General features: G+C 45.6%; 1 protein-coding gene across 1 annotated transcript in view; it reads right to left on the bottom strand.

Annotated features, from left to right (window-relative positions):
• plxnb3 (plexin B3) overlaps nucleotides 1-15749 on the bottom strand; it is a 70650-nt gene extending 54901 nt beyond the window's left edge. Inside the window, 1 exon segment of the mRNA XM_035380880.1 lies at nucleotides 15489-15749. The gene's annotated coding sequence lies outside the window, so the exon portion shown is untranslated.
• Between the last annotated feature and the right edge of the window lie 2038 nt (nucleotides 15750-17787).

Below are 17787 nucleotides of genomic sequence, written 5' to 3'. Positions count from 1 at the left end.
CTAATGTCTCCCCATGTGCCAATTTGTCATTTAGACCCCCCCCCCCCCCCTTTTCCGTACTGTGCAGTCTCGGGCTCCCGTTTGTACAACATGGCGGCGCAAAAACTACACTTTCCAGGCTTCAAAAACGCCTTCCACCAAGCCCACGGAGAGTCAGTTGGTGACATCACAGTCACTTTGTCCACATTTTTTAAAATGTACATTCTATGGTCCCACAGCCCTCGCAATATCTGCCAAGTTTCTTTAACATTCAGCCTTCTTCAACAATCACTGGGTTTTACAGAAATCTTTTTTTTTTTAATTTTTTTTTTTTATGACTGGTTGGTTGGGGGGGCGTGGGGGGGGGGGTTAAAAATTCCGAACCACAACAATAGGCAGCCTTGGAAATGCCAAAGCTTTGGGGCCCTTAATGATAATAACACCCTGAGAGAGAGAGGAAGAGCATCGGCAGGAAGGGAAAGCCACCGCTCTTCCTCCGACTCTCACAGTCGCTGACAGAGTCGTCTGGCATCCGGGTAGCATGACAGGTTAGACCAGAGTCCGCAGTCAAGGACAGAGCTGGGGGGCGGGGGGCGGGGGGTGGTGGGGGGCAGAGCAGAAAAAAAAGAATAACAGCAGAAATGGTCGCGGATGTGAACGCGGGAACCAGGAGAACCAGGAAAAGATTACAGAGCCTCCGTGTCAAGCAGAACAACAGAACAGCTCACCGCGAAAAGGAAGAGACTGCAAAATGATAACAAACAGGGGGGGAAAAAAATGGGCCCTTGCCAGGAAAGAAAATGGTGATCTGGGAATACAAAAAAAAAAAGTAATGTTATTAAACTGCGATGATGCACGATCAGAGGACAGAACAATAGCGTGAAATGATGACTAGCTCTCGCAACATATGGCTGAACGCGCTCATAGCCCCAGCTCAATACTTATCAATCCCGTTCCACTGGAAATGCACCCGTTTAATCTGAGATTTCCTCACATCAGATTGATCAAATAGGAAATTACAGCCCACTACGTGGTCCTCAGCAGCTCTCTGTATGAACAATGTGTCACATTTCGTGTCGTTTGTAAAATAAGGGATGATTAACTGTTTTGAGTCCCACTTGTTCTCTAAATGTTATTCCAACTCGACTGTTTAAAGAGTGTTTTGTTCTGTGAGAAATGATACTCTCGCAATCATTAACAGCTCTCTGGGGAAAGCTTTAAACTTATTTTACATTTTTCTTTTTGTTCCATCATTAAGAAACATAACCTCGTCTAACTTTTGTTCCAATTAATTATAGGCCCATGTGCGCGATACATTTATTTATTTATTTTTTTTTCATTCTCAGAATTTAATTTTCAGCCTTTCCTGCTGGAAGTCTTATCTCTGGCAGACAGTTTTCAGTCTCAACTGGTGGCCACATATTCTCCACATGTTCACGCTGCCCACCAAGTCCTCCGGGCTTCTGTGCGAGGTTCCAGCGATGTGTGTTCTCCATTTATATGCAGCCTCCTGGCAACGTTATTCATAAGCGTAGCATAGCGTAGCGTAGCATAGCGTAGCGTAGCATCTCCCTTCACTTTCATGTAGATGAAACACAGCCGCATTTGTCAGTCAAACTTGGTAATATGCAAAATATATATATATATATATATTTTTTTTTTAACCTTCCGCATGAACGCAAGCGCTCCACAAGAACACACAAAAACATTTCACAGCTCCGAAAAATCATCTCAGGCTGATAAAAAAAAAAGTTCGTTAAGCAGGTTGGATACACTTCGCTTTGATCTGGGCGACTTTATCCCAACTGTCACACCTGAGGTGAAGATTGTCGCTGTTATCTTCATCACTAACTTTGGATTTGGGGGGGGGGGGGGGAGAAAAACACATTGAAACAAATTAATCCCAGACGTGCCCCTGTCTACAACTACAAACCCAGAATTGCATCTTAAAAGTGTCATTTAAGGACGCAGAACAGGTCAGAAACGTGTTCGTCTCCTCGTGACTGGATGACTGTGATGCTCTTCATCTACAACAATGACCCGCCCAGCCTAAGCCACAGTTAGCAGAAAAAAAAGAACGTTTCACCATATCATTTTATTCTAATTTTAAAAAATTTTACACTGATTTTGAACTTAAATAATTTATTTCTAATTTCTGGAATAACGATCAAATTAATAAACAACTCATTTCAAAACATCAGCTTGCCAGTCTCTAGCAACACATAATTCGAGAGAAACATCCTGGCACTTGGTTCCGCAAAATAAATCCAGCCAAAAAAACCCCAGAATGCAGTTTGGCATTTGAGAGAGCTGGCTTCAATTCACAATGCATCCATCATTTTTTGTGATGCTGAGCCATAAGGTATGCCTTTCCATATTGTCTGAATATAAAACCTGCAATTACAGTTTCACAACCATCAGTGCGATCAAAGCTCACTTGGGTTTGTCTTACCACCGTAAACCAGAACACCTGCGACAAAAATTTCATACCAGGACCTCCAAAAATGTGCAAATTTGTGCCAGTTCTAGATCCATTCATCAGTACAAAAAAACGAAACAGATATGAGCTAAGCGATTGATTTATTTGTTTTGTTTTCTAAAAAAAAAAAAAAAAAATTAAATAAATAAATAAATAAAAACACACTTTGCCTCTTTCCGGTTAAACAAGTGAAATGATAGCGTGCGGGTTTGACTCCGCGCCGGCGGTGAAACAGATGCTGCCGCTATCTGACAGCTGTGTGCGAAAAGGCCCCAATTAAACTGCCACCCCTGCCCCTGACACACATTATTACAACCACTATAATCTGCCCCGCAAATCTCCATCAAACAGACACGCAGGAAGAGACAATGAGCGGGGAGCCAGAGAGGCAGAGAGGCAGAGAGAGAAAAGAGGAGATGGAGATGGCGGGGGGGGGGAGGGAGAGAAAGAGAGATAAAAGGGGAGGTAGCTGGAAGAAAGGAATAAAAATAAATCTCTCTCTCTCTCTCTCTCTCTCTCTCTCTCTCTCTCTCTCACTGTCCGCTTCACCCTCACGACGATGCCAGTGATTATCTTGGAACAATCCAGGATCTGCCCACCAGGCGGCCCGACTGAGACGTGCCCTCTGCCCTCACAGGGGGGGAGACTCAGTGTAATCCAGCCAAACACACACACACACACACACACGCACGCACGCACGCACACACACACATACACGCATACACACACACACACACACACACACACACACACACACACACACACACAAACACGCATACACACATAGAAACACGCACACACACACACACACACACACAACACGCACACATACACACACGCACACACAGAACACGCACACATACACGCACACACACACACACACAGAACACGCACACATGCGCATACACACACACACGCATACACATACACGCACACACAGAACACGCACACATACACGTACACACACACACGCATACACACACACACACACGCATACACATACACACACACAGAACACGCACACATACACGCATGTACACACGCATATGCGCACACACACGCACACACATACGCATGTACATACACACATACGCACGCGTGTACACACACACATACACACACACACGCAGACACACAAACACATATACACTCACACGTGCACACATACACACACACGCAGACACACAAACACATATACACTCACACGTGCACACACACACAGCAAAATGAACCTAGTCTTAAAAACAAAACGCACGCAACTCACGTTCATGCTCGCACACATACACACACACACACACACGCACACACGTCTGCACACAGACACTCGCACGCACAAAAAAACTTTTTTTTTCCAGAGAGTAACAGTAGAAAAACAGTGACAGCACTGTGCAGTGGGGGGGGGGACCCGGGGGGGGGGGGGGGGGGGGGCACTTCTGGAGAGGACAACAGGGCTCTAATCAGCCACTGTGTTGCTCAAAAAGCCTTTTGTCAACACCACAACTTTGCCAACTCCTGTCATGTCAATAGAGCCCACTTGAGCCGGGAGGACAAAACCAAACACAAGCTAAACTGGCACAGCAACCTGCACCCCTTTGACCTGCCTAATGGGATAAAAAGGCACATTTCATTAATGGCCTCAAACGGACAGCCGGGCTTTTCAGGAGTCTGAGTAACAGAGAGGGAGAGAGAAGGATGAATGAAAAGAGAGGACGATGAGAGAGAGAGGATGATGAATGAAAAGAGCGGGGGATGAGAGAGAGGATGACAGAGAGAGAGAGAGAGAAAGAGAGAGAGGAGTTTGACTCCATAAAGAGAAGAGTATGACTGAAGAGAGGAGTATTACTGAAGAGAGAGGAGGATGACTGAATAGAGGTACAGGGTGGGACAGAGAGAGAGAAAGAGAGAGAGGGGGAGGACGGAGAACAGTACAGGGTGGGACAGTGAGAGAGGAGTATAAGAGAAAGAGAGGGAGAGAGAAAAGTATGAAAGAGAGAGAGGGAGAGAGAGAGGAGTATGAGAGAGAGGGAGGGTGAGAGAGAGAGGGGAAGAGAGAGGGGGATGACTGGAGAGAGGTACAGGGTGGGACAGTGAGAGAGGAGTATAAGAGAGAGAGGGGGAGAGAGAGAAGAGTATGAGAGAGGGGGAGAGAGCGGGGGATGACTGGAGAGAGGTACAGGGTGGGACAGTGAGAGAGAGAGGAGGGCACCAACCAGCAGACAACACGGAAGGAGGATCTCTGTGCGCTGTCTTAATCAGTCTGGCTAACTCACGGCAGCGAGGAAGCTCAGATCTCCTCAGAAAATGGCGGGAAAAGATTGAAAAACACATCGCGGCGCGCGGCTGGAAGGCCTGAGGGCCGTACAGTACGAGGGCCGAGCAGCCGGGGCAAGCACAGCTTCAGCAAAGGGGTTCGGCTCGACTGTTCAAATCCAAACAAGGCCAATACCTGGAAGTCAAACCGTCACCGCGGTGACAAAGAGTCACAGGAGCACTGCCAAGCGGTAAAGGACCTAGATCAGGTGACATGTAGGATGTGGAAAGGACGGTACACAGTGCGCATAATCCCTCCGGGCACCGCCAACAATTTAGCCTGCGTCAACCGGCAGTCATCTAGATGACAAAAAAAAATACATTTTACACAACGAATAGCTGGATGTGCAGTAAGCAAATTCAACCTGGACATAAGCTGGTTGTTGAAATGTAGTTTCTGAGCAGAGCATCGAATCCACCTTTTGTTGGAACGTAAACGATTTTTCGCTGAATGAAATAGGTCTCGAGGCAGAGTGCCCTTGAGGTGACATTGAGCGTGTTCTGACAGCCCTCTCAGCGCTCACCTCCGTCTGATACCCCGCTATTACGGCGGCCATCTTGAGACCGCTTTCATCCTCGTCGCGGTTCGAGTGGAAAACAGCATCGTCCAAATTCTTAAAAAGCATTCATTCAAGTCTTTTCAACAACAGTGTTTTCCATGTGTCAACTTTGTGTGAGCTATCGCAGTTGGATAGCTCCCCCCCCCCCCCACTACCCTCCCGCCTTGCAGCTGACTGCTATCTCAACAACCAGATCGACAAAGAGAAGAATTTTACCCAGGGTCCAGTCAATGACATGGCCTTTTGTCAACGGATGTGCCCAAAATTCACAGAATCTCTCGCTGCCTGTCCAGTCGCCCCCCCCGCACCCCCTCCCCCTCTCTCTATCCCACTGTTTGGGCCTTGGTCAAGGGAATATTTTTTTATTGACTGCACCAAGGCCACCATGGGGGGTCCCACACTTTCTTTGCCCCAGAATGAATTCGGGATCACTGCAGTGAAATCCCCAACCTCAAGTAGTATCACTCCTCCAGAGAGGAGAGGGATGTGTCAGAAAACAGAAACTGTCCATTTCGGAACAACAGTGCAAGAGAAAACTGATAACAGAAACAGACAAAAACGTATCTAGAAATCTCACATGACGAAGCACCAAAATCTCATTAAATGTACACCTGCATTTAGTCTTCCCTGAACCTTTTAAAGGGGAATCTAGCGGTTACGAAGAAGAATGGAGTGTCTGGGAGAGGTGATGTGTCAATAGTTTGCAGGTATTCCGTATGAAAATTCATGGGGAGAACGCATGCATAAAAAGCAGCATTAATTTTTAATGGCGCCGTGAGCACATCTGAGAGGGGAGCTCCTCGTCCTGTCAGGGCTGCAGTCTGACAGGAGAGCGGGGAGGCAAACACAGCAGCTGGTGCGATCAAGGGATCTGCACGCACACACACACACACACACACGTATGCACGCACACACACACACACACACATGCACGCACACACACACACACTCATGCACGCACACACACACACACTCATGCACGCGCACACACACACACACACGTATGCACGCACACACCCACATGCACGCACACACACACACACACACACACACTCATGCACGCGCACACACACACACACACGTATGCACGCACACACACACACACACACCCACATGCACGCACACACACACACACACACACTCATGCACGCGCACACACACACACACACGTATGCACGCACACACACACACACACACCCACATGCACGCACACACACACACACACACACTCATGCACGCGCACACACACACACACGTATGCACGCACCCACCCACAGACACATACGTATGCACACACACACACACACGTATGCATGGACACACACACACACACACACACACACACGTGCACACATGTACACACACACACACACACACAGACACACACACACACACACACAGGCTCCTAATCAGCCTGTGCGTTCTTGGGATTCCTCTCGCTGTCCTAATCTCGTGGGATCAGCCTGGGGGTGGGGGGGTGGTGCTGTAGGCCTCTCCACTCTCTTCCTCCCCACTCTTCCTCCCAGCACGATCCCTCCTCTCCCTCCCTGGCGATGTGGAGGATGGCACCACTGGCCCCAGCCACAGATTTCAGAGCCCCTCCCAACCCCCCCCAGGCAATATACCCCCCCAGGCTATATACCCGCACGTCCATACATCTGTCACAACAACAGCAGCGAGGAGTCACAGGGGGGAGTTCAGATTCATGAGAACACCCCCCCCCACGCACATACACACACACACACACACGCACACACGCACACACGCACACACGCACACACGCACACAAACACACAAACACACACACACACACACACACACACACACACACACACACACACACACACACACACACACACACACACCACACACACACACACACACACACACACACACACACACACACACACCCTACGGCAAGTCAACCGCCAGCACGTCATGGGATAACACATGCTGCTGTTACCTTACACAGCGATGTGAGTGCAACGTGTAGCCTAAACGCTCACCAAAGTGACCTGTGGCATGGGACAGCTGTTCAACTTGGAGGAAAGCAGCCAGGCCACTCACACATTCGAAAATCAGAAAAAAAAAAATACAGCACTTATTGTACAGCTGTCGTCCGTCCTAGTTTCTCAGCAGTAAAATAATCACTGTTTTACTATAATTTAAAATATTGTGAATACTGTTTATAAAAACGTACACCGCCACCTCTTAGAGCCAGCCCGGTGAACCCCGTGAACTTCAGCGCTTTGATGGCGAATAATGGGCAGAGGGCTCTCACACACCTTTACGGCACAGGTACGCCCGCAGGGCACTCGGCTTTACCTGCCGCAATAAGAACCCGGACCGCGTTCTACACAGCCGGGTCAGCGGCCCACCTGGCCAACTTCTGTGAATGTGCTGGAACAACTCGGGCTTTCTGGTCTTGCAAAAAAAAAAAAAAAAAAAACCCCAAGCTTTAAGACCTGCCCAGGATCTTCACCATGGCAACACGCCAAGCAAGCCTCGCGCGGCTTGTCCAGATTCACATCGACCAATCAAATCGCGCATTCTGTGAAACAATGACTTCACCTTGTACTGTCAATCAACGTATGGGATAGCAAGAACAGTAGGCAAAGAAAAATTGCAATGTAAAGCAACAGATGACACATTACTGTATATTTACAGTTGAAATCAGTGGAGGACCACTGTATTTGAAGATAAACCGGGATTGTCTGCAATGGTGCAATTCCTGCCCGTATCTGCTTCGACACTTTACACAAGATTGACGGTCTCCATAAAACTGTCAGTCATATACAAACAGCGCAGTGAAAATGCAAACATTCTCATTGCACAGTTTGAGGAATATGTTTGAACAGTAGTCCCAATCTGTTACACAAGTTATTAAATAACTACACACCACGCACTGCAGTGCATTTTGATCCAGAAGAAACAAATCAAGCCTATTTTCTTCATGAAATGTTCGCGGCTATTGCCATATATACTCACAGATCTTCATAGTTTGGCAGTTTAGTATTTTCTACCATGCAGTGATATGGACTTCATCGCAAAGGCGTTTTATCACAGAATTGAACCATTAGGATCATTGCATATACACACACACAACCACACATACATTTTATATACTGTATATGCGTGAGTGTGCCTCAGACCTAGGTCAAATACGTATTTGTTTTGGATTCAAATACTTTTCTACGCTTTATCATATGGTGTATTGGAGCCAATGAAGTGCTCTCACAAAGAGCAAACCCCGCCTTCTGGTCTTATATTGGCAGGCTCAGTTACACCAGGCAAGCTCAATAGAGCAGAGAAAAGTATTTGAATCCAAAGCAAATACGTATTTGACCCAGGTCTGGTGTGTGTATGTTAGTGTGTGCATTTGTGTGTGTGTGTGTGTGTGTGTGTGTGTGTGTGTGTAATGGCACAGTAGCCATCAGTTGATATTAAACAATAAACGTGTTTATTTCCAGACTATTAAAGTAAAGTAGCCCTGTGCACAGGAACACACGCCTGTCAGTGGTTTCAGTGCTAAAGCGCTTGAATGGGACCACTGAGTCGGGGGGGGGGGGCTCACACTCTCACCACGGCGACACCCACATCTCTCTGCACTCGGGCGACAGCCGACGAAACCGAGGAGCTGCAGCCAATCGGAGCAGAACAAAGGCGGCAGGGAGACACGCCGCCAGCGTGTCAGACGCGCGGCCAGAGAACATCATTAAACGCTTCGTCATACGCGCACCGCACACTTAGTCACGTCAAGCGATGACACACACACACACACATAACATGAAAGGGGGTGTGCATTGGGTATAAAGGGTAAATACGCCCCCCCCCCATATCTCTAATTAAATGTACAGTCCTGCCCCAACCCCCCCCCCCCCACCACCACCATTCTTTCCCTTTAACTCCCTTTCATCCAATCAGTGATCTGCATCTGTGCCTTTACCGGCTCGAGTTCGTCCAATCGCATTACTCCTAAACGGGCGTTGTCCCATCCCAGCACTTTTTGGTAAGTTGTATTTGTCCTAATACCGTAGCTTATTCTTCTGCCTAGTTGGCTTTGCAGAGGTTAGGTCTGAATAGTGCTCACTGTGTGAACTAAACTGTGTTCTTGGCCAGAAATAGCTGTACAAAATAAGTATTGTATCTTACTGAACCTGTGTTTAGTAGTTGTCTATGACCATGAAATGCACTTTCTGTACGTCGCTTTGGATAAAAGCGTCTGCCAAATAAATGTAATGTAATGTAATGTTGTGAAACGCGGCCGGGCAGCCAATCAGAGTCGGGCTACTTCGAGCCAGACGACTCGAACTAGCCTAATCCTTGCTTTACTTAAACCACCTCCATGAAATAGGCTCCTGATGTAATTTCCTGTTAGGCAATCCTATTTATTTTTTTTACTCACACACACTTGTCCTTAACTAGCCCTGGTGACATTAGCCTTTTAGCCTAAATGCACATTTAGCCCTCTCTTTCAATTAAATATCAACAAGTTCCCCATAGTTCCATAAGAACTCACAACATTCTTTAGCTCCCAAAATCGCTGCACCGATTTGTGAATATTTTTGACACAGCAAACAAACAAACTCTTATTCGCTCCAATGTGTTCTCCCTGTTGATGTTGAAACAGGGCCCATCAGTTGCTGTGGATGGTAGGCTACAGTAAGCAACACAGGCACGGTCTCCAGGGAGATATTTCACAAAGCAGGATTATGGAAGTCAGCTGGATAACTGGCGCTGAGTAAAACCCGGAACAGCTCCTTTTACTTCAGTCCACGTTCCACATTTGGCAGGGTTTCCGGGTTTTGCTCAGTTAGCAGTCACTCTGCTAACTCAGTAAATCCTGTTTGGCGAAACAGGGCCCAGACCAACACTTGGCACCAGAACAAAACTGGTGTGATGCTCTGTGAACACAGCCAGCTCGTGACCATTTCATCCCAAACAGGCCGTATCAGTCTCTCTGGAGCTCTCCGGAGAAATGCCTGTGAATGCAAGCCCACGATAAGAGCGATTTTATCTCCCTGGTGTGACAAAGCGGTGAAACACGCTGGCTACAATGCAGAAACTCTGCGGTGTAGACGGCTAGGTCACACCAGACTGACCGTACCAAACAACCGCAATCTCTGACTCACCGTGTCGATAACGGTAAACTGTACGCAAGGGAAATGCCACAGGAAACCAAATAAATTCCCAGTCAAAAAAAAAAAATATATATATATATCTTAAGACTGAAAGAGCAAACTTAATATGCGAAAAATCTGAGAGACACAGAGAGAAACGTTCTCTGAGCTGCCTAGTGCGACACAAGATTACACCTAAATTAAACTCACATAATGACCAATTAAGCCCCATTGGAGAAATTCAAATGAATTCCTGAAATAGAGAACAAAAATCATTTAAAACTAATTGACTGAATTTATGCTGCCGTTTAAAATGCAATCACAAAATAGAAACTACTCAGTATGTGAAGCAATCAAAGCCCTACATTACATTACAATACATTACGGGCATTTAGCAGACACTCCTATCCAGAGCGACTTACACAACTTTTTTTAACATATCATTCACATTGCATCAATTTATACAGCTGGATATAGCCTACACTGAAGCAACTCAGGTTAAGCACCTTGCTCAAGGATACAACGGCAGTGTCCTACCCGGGAATTGAACCTGCGACCTTTAGGTGACAAAACCAGTTCCTTACCCATTGTACTACACTGCCACCCCCAAAAACCAGCCAACCTGGTGGCATACTCCAGCCCTGACAGGCCAGGAGAATTTGGGCCCAGATCCACGTAGGCTCACTTCCTGGCCGCTAGCTGGGTGTGCAAGGTCCAGCAGGGGGTTTCCATTTCCACTTAACACGGTAATCCACAAACACGGGAAAAAAACTTTAGGCTAAACACCAAAAATGAAACCCGAATTAGGCAGATGGCGGGACAGATTGTGTTACACAAGCTCTGCCTTTAATCGTCCGTCATACTTGCACTGTCAGACAATAACTCCACAGGCCAGCAGATTCTGCTCTTATCCACCCTAAAAAAGGACGGGCCACAGTAAACAACTGACGTGTTTTTTTTTTTTTGTTTTTTTTTAACTGGTTGATTTACACATTTGAAGTAACTGCATCATTTATATGACTGATACAATAATTGTATAACGGCTCAACACGGAATTCCAAAAACACGCACGCACGCACGCGCACACACACACACACACACACACGCACGCACACACTCTCACACACTCACACTCTCTCACACTCACACACAGTGAACAAATACGTGCACACACACATTTTAGCCGAACACAGCCTGCTGAAATGAGTGGGCCTTCGTGTTTCTTTATAACTGAAATCCAGAAACCCAAAAGCCCACTTTTTTTCAAACTGCCTCCTGTCATTCCAAATCCACCCCCCCCCCCTTCCCCTCCCCTCCCCTCCCCTAGCCGAACACAGCCTGCTGAAATGAGTGGGCCTTCATGTTTCTTTATAACTGAAATCCAGAAACCCAAAAGTCCACTTTTTTTCAAACTGCCTCCTGTCATTCCAAATCCCCCCCCCCTTCCCCTCCTCCCCCACCCCCCCCCCCCCCCCCCCCAGAGAGCAAACTGGACAGACCAGTGTGTCCTCTCTCTCTCTCTCTCTCTCTCTCGCGTGTCTTCCTGTGCAGATCTCTGTTCCCTCGGACCGTGCAGAGAGGATTTGCATACCCGCGTGCGGGTTGCTTTCGTTTGAATCACGGAAAGGAGACACACACACACACATCGCTTATACAGAACATCACAATCCGATAGGGCCAAATCTGAATGAACCATCAGTGCACCACCACACCTGCCAAATAACACATACAGTGAGCTGGTGCAGTAGTCTAAACCTCGTATGACTGCTGTCCCGCTCTTAGGTCAAGATTTTAACAGCCATTATTCTCAGGGATTGCTAGTCAGTAGGGTACTACGCTCACATTTGCAATAGTGTTGTCTAATGCGCATTATGTCCCAGTAAAAATCACTTCTGGAAGAATGGATCACAAGGGAACCTCAACTTAATTTCATTTGTCTGTTTGTTTGTCCACATCTTTATAAGAATCCCAGATACAAAAACCCAGAGATCTGCTGCATGTCCTTGCGTTTCGTGAGTGCGGAGCGGTGGGGATCAACAGACACGGCAAAAACAAAAGAAGCTCTTAGCGTTGCCATGTGGGGCGCACAACAGGCTCAATCCCCGTCTTAATCCTAAAGCAGACCGGACTGGTGGCCATTTAAAACCAACATGTTAAAAACGGCCTAACGGTCTACCCCTGGGGGGAGACGGTCTAAAATATCATTAATACAAGGGGAAGACTGGGGTGCATCTGGCCAACTGGTAAATGCAATTGCCTTGGGAAGTGCCCAGACTGTTCTGAATGAGGAGGCTAACCATTTGATCAAAGGGTCCAACATGCAAATTACTTCAAAACTTCGAAGTGACTTCATAAGCAGGGGGGTATTAGGCCCAGATTATCCCCTCTAATGGGATGTCCACAAAAAAATCCCAGAATGGGGCTGTTGATCGCTTTTCCTCACCTGGTTCCACGGCCAAAACAGAAAACCATACAAAATGGACGCACTTAAACTTGCAGCCTCAGACAGCCCTTCTGAGATAGAAATAGACGGTGCCATCACGGTCTGTTTAGACTGTGCCAACGGAGTTAGCGACACGACAGCTGCTGCACACCGAAGGTGTGACTGGGACTGGGGGCTCTATTCTGAACAATCAGACTCAATAGGACACATATAGGGAGTGAGGACAGTTCTCCTTTCTCCTTTCTCCTTCTTCTCCTCCTTCTTCTCCTCCTCCTCCTCCTCATCCTCCTCCCCCCCCCCCCCCCCCCCCCCCCCCATAGCCCCCCCAACAAAAAATTACAGCAGCTACAGGGAAGTTGTACAGCAGTTTAACTGAAGCACAATGCAGTACAAAAGCATTCTACTTCAAGGAACCTGCAGCTAATACGCCAATTTTTTTTTTAAATCTCCAAAATATTGTATAATACTGCAGCAATACTACACTAAGTACAGCCGTTACAAATACAGCAAACACACGCGGTTAATTAATTTATTATAAGGGGCCGTGCCGAAAAAAGAGGGGCCATATTGAAAGTTGTTGCAACTGCACGGCAATCCACTGGGTGGGTACCGGGCGAGGAGGGGGGTGTAGATTAGAGATTATTAACACACAGTAATCAGGGTTGTGGAAATCCCATAATCCTGCAGGCACAGCGGGCAGAGGGAGCGGATTATTTACAGACTATGAAGGAGTAAAACTGAGAGAAATCAAACTGCCGGCGGAGACAAAAAGGAAAAGGAAAAGGAAAAAGCGACAAACGGCTAAAACCGTTTGCAAATCAGCAAAAAGTGAATCTGCTATTCATGTGAAGGTAGCAATATTATCTTAAATATATTAAAATCATCTATTGAAAAGCAAATCACTGCAGCACACGCACAAAATTGGTGTTAACGAGCCGTGTAGGCTACATGTACTATCGAGATGTGCTACATTTAAAGCACATAAGCATTAGTGCAAAGCAGCTACTTTCCAGACCAAATGTCAACGCCTAAAAAATCAAGTGTCAATAATTATTAATTTTGAAAAACTTAAGAATAAGTTATTGCTCCGTTACAGTGCAACGATATCACGATGAACAACGATGATACTCTTATAGTCATCCTTATTTACATTTTTCAAGATGCCAATATTTATTCTTGAATTCACAGCCCTTGAAATCAGACGTGATAAAATCTAGACGTTTTCTTTCGTTTAACTGGCTCAACGACCTGTGCTTCTCTGTCTTACACTCACGATAAGACAAAAAGTGGAATATATCCGTCAAATAAAATGTTTTAGAAAAAACCCAGACCCACTGTCTGAATGCGTGCTTATACGTGGCAGAGAGAGCGCATTGTTTTATACATCTGTTCGCTTTACCTAGTTCTGCTATTCCACTCGCTCCTCTATACATCTCTGAGCGGCTGGATTCGAAACAGGCTAGGCTAGGCCCACTACTTACTCACATTTCAATGGTGGAAATTCAGTAATTGGCAGTTGCGGAAAATTCGTTTTTTTTATTAAATTTGTATCTTGTCTGAACGTTCGTTTTCATTAACTAATTGGAGAATAACATAACTGATTAGAGGCCTGTGGACTCAACGTCTGCACTTACACATGACAGCGGCAATTCTGTAGGCTACGACCCTGTGTGATCTGGTATGCCGAACCGATTTGCTTCATTCTGCATTTATGTGACAGCGTTGATGGTTTAGCGGCTATTGTTCAAAAAAAGTTGTTTCACGATTCATTATTCTGAACACGTTTTTATTTCGAAAATAAACTCATCACACAACCACAACGATGGCTGCTGTACGAATAAAGGGGAAACAGTCGAAATGCAAGAGCCTGCAAGATACTGAATGGACAACATAAAAGAGGCTTCTCGAGTTTTTCCCCCGTCCTCTCGATGCGCCCGTCACAGTCAGTTTTAAATCGAGCAAGTGCAAAACAATGTAGTTATAGTGGTCGCCATAGTTCCGAATGGCGTAACTTGTCAGACAGCCAGCCAACGCTAGCGGCAGGTTTGCGCAGATAGGGATGGGAGGAACACAGAGACGAAAAGTTAGAACGGCATCTCTATTCTCTTATTATCGTTTCTATCCAGTCACATCGACAAGACAATGTCAAAATATGGCACACACTGTTTTACCGGAGAAATCTGCATGTGTCGCTTCACGGGTGTGATTTCCACCATAAACAACTCGGACAAAAAAATGGGTGAATCGGAGCCTGTTAAAACACTTTAAGCAACCGTGCGTGGAAGAATGCGAAGTATTCCGTGTCTAAGTTAGCTAGCCTGCAGACAGCTAGCAGGCAAGTAGATATAAACCTAGCTACCCGTGAACAATGCCGATATTTGCGCTACAAAAAAACGCACGACAAATAAGAAATTAGCTTCTGAGAAAGCCATATACAAAAATGCAGCAACATAAATAGATAGCAAGCGTTAGCCAACTACAAACCTGTTCGAAGACAGCGAGCGTGTTAGCGACATTGACAGTCGGCGTAGGGTTTGCTAGCCCGGCCAACCCAGCCGACTAAAAAATCATGTAGCCGAGACGAAAACTCCACTCACCTTTCCTTATGAGGATCCTGCACCACGGGATTGCGTGCTTACTGTAACACGGCCACAAAAATGGCAATTAAGGACAGTCCAACAGTTACATTGAACCCCCAGGTGATCGAAAGAGAAGGGGGACACCCCCGCCCCCCGTGGAGCTAGTAAAATTTGCTAGGATCACAGCTCAAAACTTTCCTTGAATTAAGGTAGAGAAGCACAAGCGTACTGCCGTAGCTAAGCGGAGTCTGATAGAACACAAAAAAAGTCTCGACTCGGAGTTCCCTTAGGAGCGTTCAAAGGGAGCGGCGGCGAGCCCAGACGCGGATTTGTAGCGGCACCTGTTGGTCAGTGTTCCGTATTCGTCCAGACTGATTTTAGAAAATTAACATTAGGCTACACGGTCTAAAAATACATTTTAATTTGGCATCGGGTAATCATATGTCATCGTTTCTATAACGGTAAATAACGACTCGCAATGGTTCTTTAAATAGACCTCTTTATCACCAACATTATTTCACAAACAAAACTGAGCATCTATATTTACACGCCACATTAGTAACTCACCACTTGGGTCGGGCAGTCCGTGCCGCATATAGTAAGTAGTTTGGCTCAACAGCATGACCATGCTTGATGACCTAAAATTATATATAGCCTATCCATCAATATCTATCTCCAAATAAGACCTTTTGTTATGAAGTGTAGAATCGTATTACAAATTGTTTTTTTTATTTTTTTATTTTTAATTTAAACGAGGCACTTTTCAATGTTACCTGCGATCTAACCACTAAGTATTTAAAAGGTATTCTACTGCGTAGACATACGTTTGCCCGACGGGGATCCAGAATTTCCAAATCAATTTCCATGATCACTGCGCGTTTTAAAACGCATTCCTGCGCGCTCGGCGCGGAGAACCCGCAGGCCATTGGAATTCTCAGCAGCTTTGATCTTTTCAGCAAGCGTTCCATCCGCGCGCCTGTAATCACAGTAGGGTTTCCAATTTTATATTGATGAAGGGGACTTCATCGCAGATGGGTTGAGTCAGTGACGTTCACATGAAAGGGACTTTTATAATGAGAGGAATATTTATTCAAGTATCCAGGATGATGTCGAAAGATTTCATTTTCAGATGCATTCAAGCATTGTGCCGAAAGGTACGGCACGCGAGTACCGAGCACGTACGTATTCAAGGAGTCAGCAAATTTACAAACAGGAACCACCCAAAGACAATAAAACAAAACGCATATTTAATAAACATTTTACCATTTTTTTTTATTTTGGTTAATAACATTTTACAAAGTAGAAACTGAAACGAAAGCAGTGATTTAAAAGCACTCGTACAATTTGTGAGTAACAACCACTGAATTGCTATGACAAAACGGACGTGGGAGCGGTGTCTTTTGATTACAGAATAACGAAGGAGTGGGCAGTGATTGTGACGTGTACACAGCAAACACGTGATAAAGTCGGTGCTTCAGACAAACTCTACTGACACTTTTCTTTTTTATTCCTGTGTGAACTAGAATCAAATCAGAAGTACTAGCTGTGTTTCTAGTTTACAAGGACACTAACAATTGTGCGGATTGAAGTCAGCTGGTGTTCGCCTGTGAAGGCATTATCGTGTAACAGATAAAAAAAAAGGTAGCTATGACATTAAGGACATATGTCCTGGTGGGAGCAATTCAGGTCGGCAAACATCAAATTCCTTCTAAATCAACGGAGCCGTTTTTGAAGTGCAACAACGGTGGTGACAAGAAAACAATCATAATCCAGTGATGAACACATTACAATGAGGACAGACAGCAGACTCCGTTATTTGGCAAGCCCAAGACCCCTCCCCTCCCCCCCCCCCCAATCATTTTCATTAATTCGTCGATTGCTTTTAAATGTAAATTCAAGACAGTCCTAATAAAATATAAAATATTCCATAATATTAAACACATTACAAATAAAATCTTATTTTTTCTAGACACATTATATGTGATTCATATAATATCACAGTAAACCGCACTCATTTTTGCAACAGCTCAACTACTGCAAGACATTAAACTCTGTTCAAAACTACACTATCTGCTGTGATACGAAACTTCTGTATCTAAAAAGAAAAGCACATATTGATCAACCAAGGAAAAAAAAAAAAAAATCATAAAAGAGTTAATCTGATTCAAGAGTCAACATGAAAATCTACAGTAGGGGTGCCCGATCTAATCTGAAAAGGGCCGGTGTGGGTGCAGGTTTTTGTCTTAGCCCAGCACTGAGACACCTGATTCTATTTATCAAGGTCTTGACTGAAGACCATGATTGGTTAATAGGTTGA

The sequence above is a fragment of the Anguilla anguilla genome, chromosome 11 (assembly GCF_013347855.1).
Source record: "Anguilla anguilla isolate fAngAng1 chromosome 11, fAngAng1.pri, whole genome shotgun sequence".
NCBI classification, from domain to species: Eukaryota; Metazoa; Chordata; class Actinopteri; order Anguilliformes; family Anguillidae; genus Anguilla; species Anguilla anguilla.
The sequence above is the reverse complement of the archived record's forward strand: the minus strand, read 5'-3'. Positions and strand labels throughout refer to the sequence as shown.